Source organism: Notechis scutatus, chromosome 2 (genome assembly GCF_049901735.1).
Source record: "Notechis scutatus isolate UNSWTSFEM ecotype Mainland chromosome 2, rNotScu1.2, whole genome shotgun sequence".
Taxonomy (NCBI): Eukaryota; Metazoa; Chordata; class Lepidosauria; order Squamata; family Elapidae; genus Notechis; species Notechis scutatus.
In genome coordinates this window covers 122,490,302-122,499,964 of record NC_142010.1, presented here as the reverse complement: position 1 = coordinate 122,499,964, position 9,663 = coordinate 122,490,302, and the positions used below count along the sequence as shown (strand labels likewise).

The window sequence follows — 9,663 nt, the reverse complement described above, 5'->3', positions numbered from 1 at the left end:
GGAATCCATCAATCTTTATCCTTCATATGTCTTTTGTAAATAGGGGCAGAAACTTCAGCTGGCCTTCTGCCTGGGGCAAAGACAGAGAGCACCAGTGGACAGAACAAATATTTTCCTTGCATGTATTTCTGCTGGCTCAAGAACTTGGAGATAACAGCTGTGAAGAGAAGTCCTCAAGTTTAGATCAGGGGTTTCCAAACTTGGCAACATTAAGACTTATGGTACATGACAAACTCCTGTTAAAACTAAACTCTTACGGCATTTCCAGATCCCTTCATAAGTGAATTACTGCATTTCTGTCAAACAGGCAACAAATAGTAAAAATAGGGAGCGCTATATCAAACCCTGCTCCAGTTAACAGTGGTGTCCCCCAAGGCAGTGTTCTGGGACTCACACTCTATACTCTGTATAAATGACCTTTGCGATCACCTTATAAGCAACTGTGTCCTCTTCGTGGATGATGTAAAACTATTCAACACCACCGACAATACTACTGTCCTTCAAAGTGACCTTGATTATATGTCTGAATGGTCAAACGATTGGCAACTCTAAATCGCGATCAACAAATGCTCTGTCCTACACATTGGTAAAAAAATCAGTACACCAAATACAAACTAGGAGGATATGACCTTGTTGACAATCCTCACTCTGTCAAGGACCTTGGAGTACTCATATCAAATGACCTAAGCACCAGAGCTCACTGTAACAGCATTGCCAAAAAGGCATTAAGAGTTGTAAATCTAATCTTACGAAGCTTCTCCTCTGGAAATATTGAATTGCTAACTAGAGCATCCCAAACTTTTGCTAGCCCAATACTCGAATACAATCAGAAATCCGCACTGTATATCTGACATTAATACAATTGAGCGAGTCCAGAAGTATTTCACGAGAAGAGTACTATACTGCTCTGTTCACAACAGAATACCCTATATCACCAGGCTTGAGATTTTGGGCTTGGACAACCTTGAACTATGCTGCCTACGGTTGGACTTAAGCATAGCACACACAATTATCTGCTACAATGTCTGACCAGTCAATGACTACTTCAGCTTCAACCACAACAATACAAGAGCACACAACAGATACAAACTCAATGTAAACCACTCCAAACTTGATTGAAGAAAGTACAACTTCAGCAACAGAGTGGTCAATGCCTAGAATGCACTACCTGACTCTGTTGTCACATCCTCTAATCCCCATTCCTTTAACCTCAAACTATCCACTATTGACCTCACCCCATTCCTTTTTTTTTTTTTTTACTTTCCATTTGTTTATTTCTAGTTATACCAATGGCCTAGGAGACACGGAAGGAATATACAACTTACAGGCAATTACAAGCCACTAGGCACGGAGTCCAAAATAGGTGAACCATGAGGTGAACACCTTCCTTAACAAGGCAGATGACCCTCTAGAGCAGAAGTTTGGAGTGGAAAGAAAATAGGCCTGACTAGTTTACAAAGCCTAAAAACCAAGGCAGGAAGCCCCTCTCACAAGTACAGAGGAAGCAAATGAAATATTGCTTTTATGAAGGAACACAATATTCATATATTGGCATCCATGTTTAGCAGCAGAGGTGAATGATAAAGGTGGGAAAAGGGATTGAAGGTGAGGCCATTTCACTTGAGTGCAAGTGTATCTTTACAGTATTTCTCTTCCAACCAGGGTTGGTTCTCCCTCCAGCTTTTTTTATTTCAGGTTCTATAGAGTAGGTTTCACTGTTTTGCATTGATGATGCTTACAAATTCAGGCTTCAGGGAAGCCCCACCAACAAGAAAGCCATCTACATCATGTTGAGAGGCCAATTCTTTGCAGTTGGCAGCAGTAACTGAACCTCCATAGATGATTCGAGTTGACTGTGCAATGGCTTCAGAAACATGGGTCTTCAGCCAGTTCCTCAACTTGTCATGAACTTCCTGGGCCTGTTGGGGAGTTGCCGTTTTACCAGTTCCAATGGCCCAAACTGGCTCATAGGCAAGAACCACTTTACTCCAGTCCTTCACATTATCAGCAATGGCTTTGGTCTGCTCGAATACCACCTTCTCTGTGATACCAGCCTCTCGCTCATCAAGTTTCTCTCCAATGCAAGCAATGACCCCAAGCCCTTCAGACAAGGCATGGGCCACCTTCTGTCCAATGAGCTCATCTGACTCACCAAAGACATGCCTTCTCTCAGAGTGTCCTAAGATCACCCAGGTGACACCAACATCTTTTATCATGGATGGGCTGATTTCTCCTGTAAATGCTCCTTTAGGCAACTTGTAACAATTCTGTGCAGCCACCCCAATCTTGGCATCAAGTTTCTGACGGGCAAAGTCAAGGTAAATGGAAGGGGCACCACAAACCACCTCGGTCTCTGCAGGGACCTTAGCCTCATTGAGAGTGTGGATGAGCTCCGAAAGGCTTTTCTTGTCGCCATTCATCTTCCAATTCCCGCCCATGAAGAATTTCCTCGGTGCCATGATAGGGACTTCACCCCATTCCTAAGAGGTCTATAAGGGGCATGCATAAATGCACCATTGTGCCCTACCGTCCCTGTCCTATTATCCCCATTTATTTGTACCTATTTCCTGTATTCTTACTCATATTTATACTTAAACCTATTATCTTGTAAGCAATTGACAAATCAAATAAACCAAATAAATAAATAAAATAAACTCTCATGCTGGCTGCTGAATTCTTGGAATCAAAGTCCACAAGACTAACAGTTGCCAATGTTAGAGACCTCTGGTTTAGACTACCAAGTGGTTTGGATTCTAGTCTATTCACTATTGCGCATATAATTTAGGAACACTGGGGATAAAGTACATACAAATATTTAAAAATTTTTAAAAAATACCATTGTAACCAGGACTCTTTTGATTGCAGCAAATAAATAAACATTAGCAAATTAAATCCTTATATTATTGCCTCCATTCCAAACATCTCTTCATAACATTGAAGATATGCCCTCAAAATTTCTCCAAACATGTCTGCCTTCTGCACTGGATATTTTCCGCCAATCTGTTTGAAATGTTATACAGATCAGGGCAGGAGATTAAGAGCTACACTTCTTAAGAAAACATGACTTATAAAAAATGTCTGTGCTTTATTAGGCTTGCATAGCATGTGGTAAAAATATCGTGAAAATATCTCCCAAGAAATGTGACATGTTTGTATTCATCTCCTCAACCTGCTGAAGAGCAGACAAATCTAAGCTGTTGTGTTCTTTTTGTGCTCTTTGACAGGCTTTCCCCCAGCTGTTGCTTCCCCAGGAACACTAGGAATTCTGGGAGTTGTAGTCCAGTAGCTAGAGGGAACCAGATTGAGGAAAGTTATATAATTATAGCCTGAATTGAAAAATAGAACTGAAAGTTATAGAAAACAATTATTGTGCACCAATAGGACTGCAGTCAAGTTGCAAGCAAAGGAAATAGACTTGGGTTGAACTTTAGGAGTATCTTCTAATTGTCGATGGAAAGGACTAACTGCTTTTAGCAGATAATGCTGGCTCGGTATAACAGACAAGTAGCTCAACTATATCTCCTCTGCAGAAACCTAGTTGTCTTTTAGATCAGGGGGCCCCAACCGCCGGTCCACGGACCGGTACCGGTCCGCGGAACAAGTCTTACAGGGCCGCTGGTTGCTGGGCACCGCCATCTTTTTGGTAAAAAGTGCTTCCGGTGAGCTTTTCCGGTAGAAAGCTCACGGAAGCTTTTCATCAAAAGATGAGAAAGCCATTTCGTGAGCCCGGAGAAAGCTCACCCCCAAAAGCTCACGAGCGCATCTTTTTTGACGAAAAGTGCTTCCGGTGAGGTCACTTTTTTCATAAAAAAGATGGCGGCGCCCAGTTGATGCCGGTACCGGGCCGCGGCGCCCAGCTGATGCCGGTACCGGGCCGCAGCGTCAAAAAGGTTGGGGATCACTGTTTTAGATGACAACAAATACTCCTCATTACCCTATGGAACATGCATTCCAGAACTGTTGAATCAACACAGCACACAAACCAACCACATTTCAGTACTGGGTTGCGAGAGTTCATCTCTTCTCATTACTTTCTGGCTTGGAATATTACATGGGTCCAGGAAATGGGGTTCAATATATTTTTTAACTTGGTCGTGCTTTTCTACTCTTTGCTGCCACATTCATTAGCCTACCTCTAAGCGTTATATGACCTGGTAGACCCTTTCTTCCAATAGTTGGGAACTGTTACCAAGATATTTCCTGCCAACAGAAGCAATCCTTGCTCCTTAGCAAAGGGAAGCCAACCAATGTCTCAGATCCTTGAGACTTGGCACTTCTTTGGGGTAAAATTAAAATCAGTTTGACCTTGTTTGCACAGGCTGCAGTCAGCATGAATGCAACAGGCACATACACTTCTCTCCTTTTCCTTTCTCCCAAATTTACCAACTAGGAGTAAGAAATTTAGATCATGTTTGGTGAACCATTCCCAATGGTAGGAAGATTTTAATCCTTCCTGAGAAAGCAACAGATCTTTTTTTCCAGGAATAAAAACCAGAGAGAGGGAAAGAGAGGACATGCTTGGCAAGACTGAATGAAATTGAAATCCCGCACTAATTCATCTGAAAGAACAGTCCTTTGCAAACAGCATTGTCATGCCAGCAATCACAAGTGAAAAATCAAAATGAGATCATCAGAGCTGCCTGAACCAATAAGGTTACTTGTTGATTGATTGGCAATTTCTAAAATGTCAAGTGCCTCCCAAAAGTGGGCTAGGTAGACTCTTGAGCTATGGGCATTTTTTTTTATTTTTTTTTGGAGACATTTTCATTTCTCCAAACAAGACATTTCTTTCTACAGAATGAACAGGATATAACACTGGAGCATGGAAAATGACTGGCTGCTATATTTAACTCAGACAAACACATAACAAATCACTATCCTGCAGTGAGGAGGTGCACCTCGCGGGCTGTATTTTTTCTCCTTCTTGAGGCTGACTGTAAGACCACAGTCCTCTAAATAATCCTCTAGAAATAGACCAATGAAATGTTGGCTATGACAACAGACTCAGTGTTATACCTGCAGCTGGTCAATGTTTCCACTGTCAAACCACCTTTCCTCTTCATTTCCAGTAAAAATTTGGTCCAGGGGGAGCAGTCAGCAGCTAGGATTTTAATGACTTTTCTTCAGTGCAGGAGAATTGAGAGCCGCAATTACAAACTTGCCTCCATTCTCCTAATATCTCTCCACCCCTCCCATTTCATGTTCCTTCCAGAAGTAATGAGAGATTTAGCCATGAGCAAATGACATGGGCCAGTTTTTATGTCACTAGACCATGACTGCAAATGTCTCTGAAACATAACAGCAAGTCCCTCTCCAGCACCACAAAGCAACCAGGTTGGAGCCTAGTGTACTCTCAGCATGTCACAAGAAAACCAGAAACCAAAATACTGAACAGAGAGCATTGCCAGACACACCTAGCAGCCTTCATGGCAATAATATTAGTATCTCCCATAAATCATAGGAGTCACCTGGTATCCAGGTTGCAAGATAAATTCACGGAAAGGCATTTAATCATATTTTAAAGTTCTTCCCCATCTGAGTTTGATTGCTACCATTGCTGTCATTGCTACCGCCTTATAGATTCCCTTCATAATGATGACTAATGACCACTACCATTCAACACCTACCCACTTGTAGAAAGTCAGCACCCACCTTCCTAGAAGAATATTTTGAGGAATATTTAAAAAGGCAGAATATTATATTTCCCTAAATGAGAAATGGAGAAACGTGTTTTTTTAGAGGCAGGAAGCAGACTCAGTCTTTCTTAATACCCCCAGCAGATATTTTGTGCCCATCAAGAAAGATTGGGCCAGGCTATTCAAAAACCAGCCCCCAAGCAGAAACGAGGAGGTCACCTTTTAGAAATGCAGATTTGGTAATCCATTCAAGACAGGATATTTTGAAACTCCCTGCAGCAAAGTCTGAACAAAGGCAGAATGGTAGGATCAGCCCTCACTCAAGATCCAAAATAGGACGAATTTGCTCAATGCTCTTTCAGAACACAAGCCCCTTCATTGCTCCATCTCAAAGCAGTCCAAACTTCAACCAAACCTGGGAGCTCAGATAAACACCTAGGATTTGCATTTCTTCTTTTGCCTATAGAGCCAGTTATGATCCCTACATGACCCCAAAGGAATCTGGCAACAGCCAATAGAATGCATGTTCTTGCATAGGAACAGGAAGTGAAAATGCAAAGCCCAAAGAAGGTATCAAAACCCTCCATTCTCAGCTCCATTTTGTCAATTGCCCAGAACTACAAACCCATGTGGTTCTGCTTCATCAATAAACCATCTTTCCAATCAGCCTCCATGTTTGTAGTGTCTTTCTCCCGGCTTGGAACTGAAGTAGAAGGATATTTCTTCCCACACACTGATCCACTCTGTTGAAGCTTTATGATTTACTAGAACTAAACAAATTCCTTTGTGTAATACAGCTTGACAGACTAGACATTCCTGGTGTTCCATCAGTTTCTAATAAATGTATATTTTTTCAAGTTGCTTTTACCCAATAAGATTCCACCAGTCTCCTGTCACCATTTGTTTTTTTCTTTTTAGAGTTTAAAGAACAATTAAGGATTTAAAACAAAGGTCTTCAAACTTGGCAAGTTTAAGACTTGTGGACTTCAACTCCCAGGATTCTTAAACTAACAATGACTGGAGGAGGAATTCTGGGAGTTGAAGTCCACAAGTCTTAAAGCTGTCAAGTTTGAAGACCCCTGATTTAGAATATAGAAGATAAAATTGAAGGTATAGAATATGGAAGATGAATGAGGGTCCTTGCATCTTTAACATTCCAAGGCTACTTCTTGAGATTATGGGTAGCTTCCATGCAGGTTTCCTTTTCTAACTTTCTCTTATGGCTAGTACATCCTACAGGCATCAAAGTTTCTTTTATTGCCAACTAACTCTTCATTTCATCTGGATGTGCCCGGGATTGAACCTTTTTTGCACAGAAAAGGGGTATTCAGTTATTTGTTAAAGTTTCTATCCTGTGTCCAGTAAGCACAGTTCAAATTGACCCAGCCTGCTTTTAAAGAAAGAAAAAGAAAAAAGGATGGCTAAATTCACTTATATCTGTGATTAGGTTAGACAGTTAGACATTTTCCTCATTCAGCATTAATAAACATTAATATTGGGGTTGTTAAATATGTTAAACAATCCTAATGTGCCCTATAAGCAGCTTTGCATCTTAAATTGCAGAAGAGTTAATTGCCTGGAAGAAAGACACCCTTTGACTTGGGATGGACTAAAGCCAGAACATTGTTGAACTTAATTGAATCTGCAATGTATATAACTGTCTTCAGTTATTAAAATATACATAGTTCTCCTTTAATATAGAAATAGGAAGATTACATCTTCCTATGCCTTTCTACTTTCCAAATCTTGACTTTAAGAGCTGAAATATTTATTTCAAAAATGGAGGTCAAAGGATCATTTCCTTGTTTCTTCTTCTCAGCAAGTTTTAGCAGAGTTTCTAGTGCAACCCAACACCCTTTCTGTTATTGATAAAGCCTAATTTGCATGTCTGGAGACTGTCTTTCACTTCTTCCAGGAATGTAAGTTGGTCCAGATATGGATTGAAAAACTACCTCACTTTTTCCCCTTCCCTCCTGTGTTTTTCTGTCTTATCACTATTTTGCCTGGTGAAGAGCCCTTGGAAACTCAGAAACAATTGGTTTCTAAACCTTACATTTGTTTTAATAAATATATCATTTCTGTCCATTTTCTGTTTCCAATAATATGTCCATTTTTCTTTTCAATATTGCCCTAGCACCTTTTCAGTTCCAACTTCATTGGTGGAATGTAAAGAAACAAAAACTGTTCTTCATAGGCAGTCTAACATAAGGCTATATCAAATGATGCATTTCTTATTCTCCAGATGACTACAGCTTTTGTCTAGGTTTTTATTGTAAGTCTCATGCAGTTATCAGCAGTTGTGTGGCTCTATTTGCCCCTCAATAATGTCACAAGGAGAAGGCAGACTTTAAAGAGAGAGAAAGAGAGACAATTTTAGAGCTATCTGCTATATTGCTAAGTAGATGACTGTGTTTCATCTCAATCAAAATGTAAGGAAAACTGAAGAACCCATAAAAGACATTTATTTTCAAGGATTCTGATGCTCAGGGTAGAGAGAAGCAAAAGGTGTAGCTTTGAATAAACAAATAGAGGCAATTTTGCAAAGATAATTTATTGCAGAGTATATACAACTTATCAAATCAAATCTTTATTGTAGCCTTTGACCAGCTTTAATATACTGGTTAAAAAATCCTGCGAGTGATAGATGAGATTACTGTTGACACCAAATCATCACTATTTGTTTCCAATCACATATACTTTCTCAAAAAATTTATGATATCTCATTAATTTGTCAGAACTTGACATATTGGCAGGATAAAATTATAAGGGGTATCCAGATGCTACTTCTATAGCTGTCAGCCAGTCAATTTTCAGAATATCTCCTAGAACTGTTGTTTTTGATTCATAGCTTTCAGCGTTTATAAATCAAATGGATCTTTTATAGCTTCTATAAAAACCTTTCAGATGAACAGTTATACCAAAACATTAAGGCAGGGGTGTCAAACTGATATTGTCACGACGACGTCACGTGACGATCAGGACTTTCCCGCCCCTTTGCTAAATTGGGTGTGGATGTGGCCAACGCATGATGCATCTAGCCCACAGGCCATGAATTTGACAGCCCTGCATTAAGGTAAAAGCTTATAAAAAAGTGATTATTATTTTTTCTTCTGGCCACTTTTCTGATACATGACATTTAAATCATTTTATATGTTATATTCTTTTTATTATTTTAGTGTATATCAATTGCACAGATTTATTAGCTGAATATAATTTTGACATATGTTTATCATTAATTTTCCATATTGTGGTCTAATCGTGTTTCTGAATGCCATTTAACGTCTAGTTGTCAAATCTTAGAGGTGCTCAGATTTAATGAAATACTGAAGTAATCAATTTTGGGACTTTGCAGAGTGATAAACTTATAATGTAATTCTATGTTTTCTACCAAAATGAGATTCTGAATAGTCTTCAGAGACAATTATATATAGAAGATATGATAGAAGCAGATATTTTAGAATAGTGTGACTACAAATGTAAAATTTAATCCCATTTCATGTGTTCCTTCACCTAGTGTTCTAAGGTAGCTACTTCCTCTTCCTGAAATCCTCTCCAACATAGTTCATATTTGCCAACAAGAGAAATATTTCCACTGTAAATACATATATTTTTTTGGGGGGGGAACCTAACTGATCTATAGGCTGAATTTTACTGAGTACAAACCAAAAGTTCTTTTACTAATAATATAAAAGAAAAAATATAGCAAAATGTGGCCCTCTTTGGTTGTGGGAGGAAGATATAATAACATAACATTTGTTATTATTAACATTTCTAATGTCCAAAAGGAACAATAGATGCTTCATCTGTGTTATTTTGCTGTCCTTTTAATACAGGCTTGCCAGTTTGACTTAATAATGCCATCCAGACACTCTTCTATAGAAGAGTGTTGTTATGTTAAGTTGTTGTTATGTTCAGTGATTCTCACTGAAATTGGTTTAAGTTGTTAAGTTGAAAGATGTCTATGCTCCCCCCCCATGTCTATCTTCCAACCAACTGTACCAAAAATTCCAGATCTCGTTGTACTCTG

The 9,663-nt window shown here is 39.4% G+C and overlaps 1 pseudogene across 1 annotated transcript; it reads right to left on the bottom strand.

The window, feature by feature from the left end:
- Positions 1-1,243: 1,243 nt before the first annotated feature.
- On the bottom strand, positions 1,244-2,469 carry LOC113417415 (triosephosphate isomerase pseudogene; annotated as a pseudogene). The gene has a single exon (XR_015747731.1). The product of XR_015747731.1 is annotated as a triosephosphate isomerase pseudogene (transcript).
- Between the last annotated feature and the right edge of the window lie 7,194 nt (positions 2,470-9,663).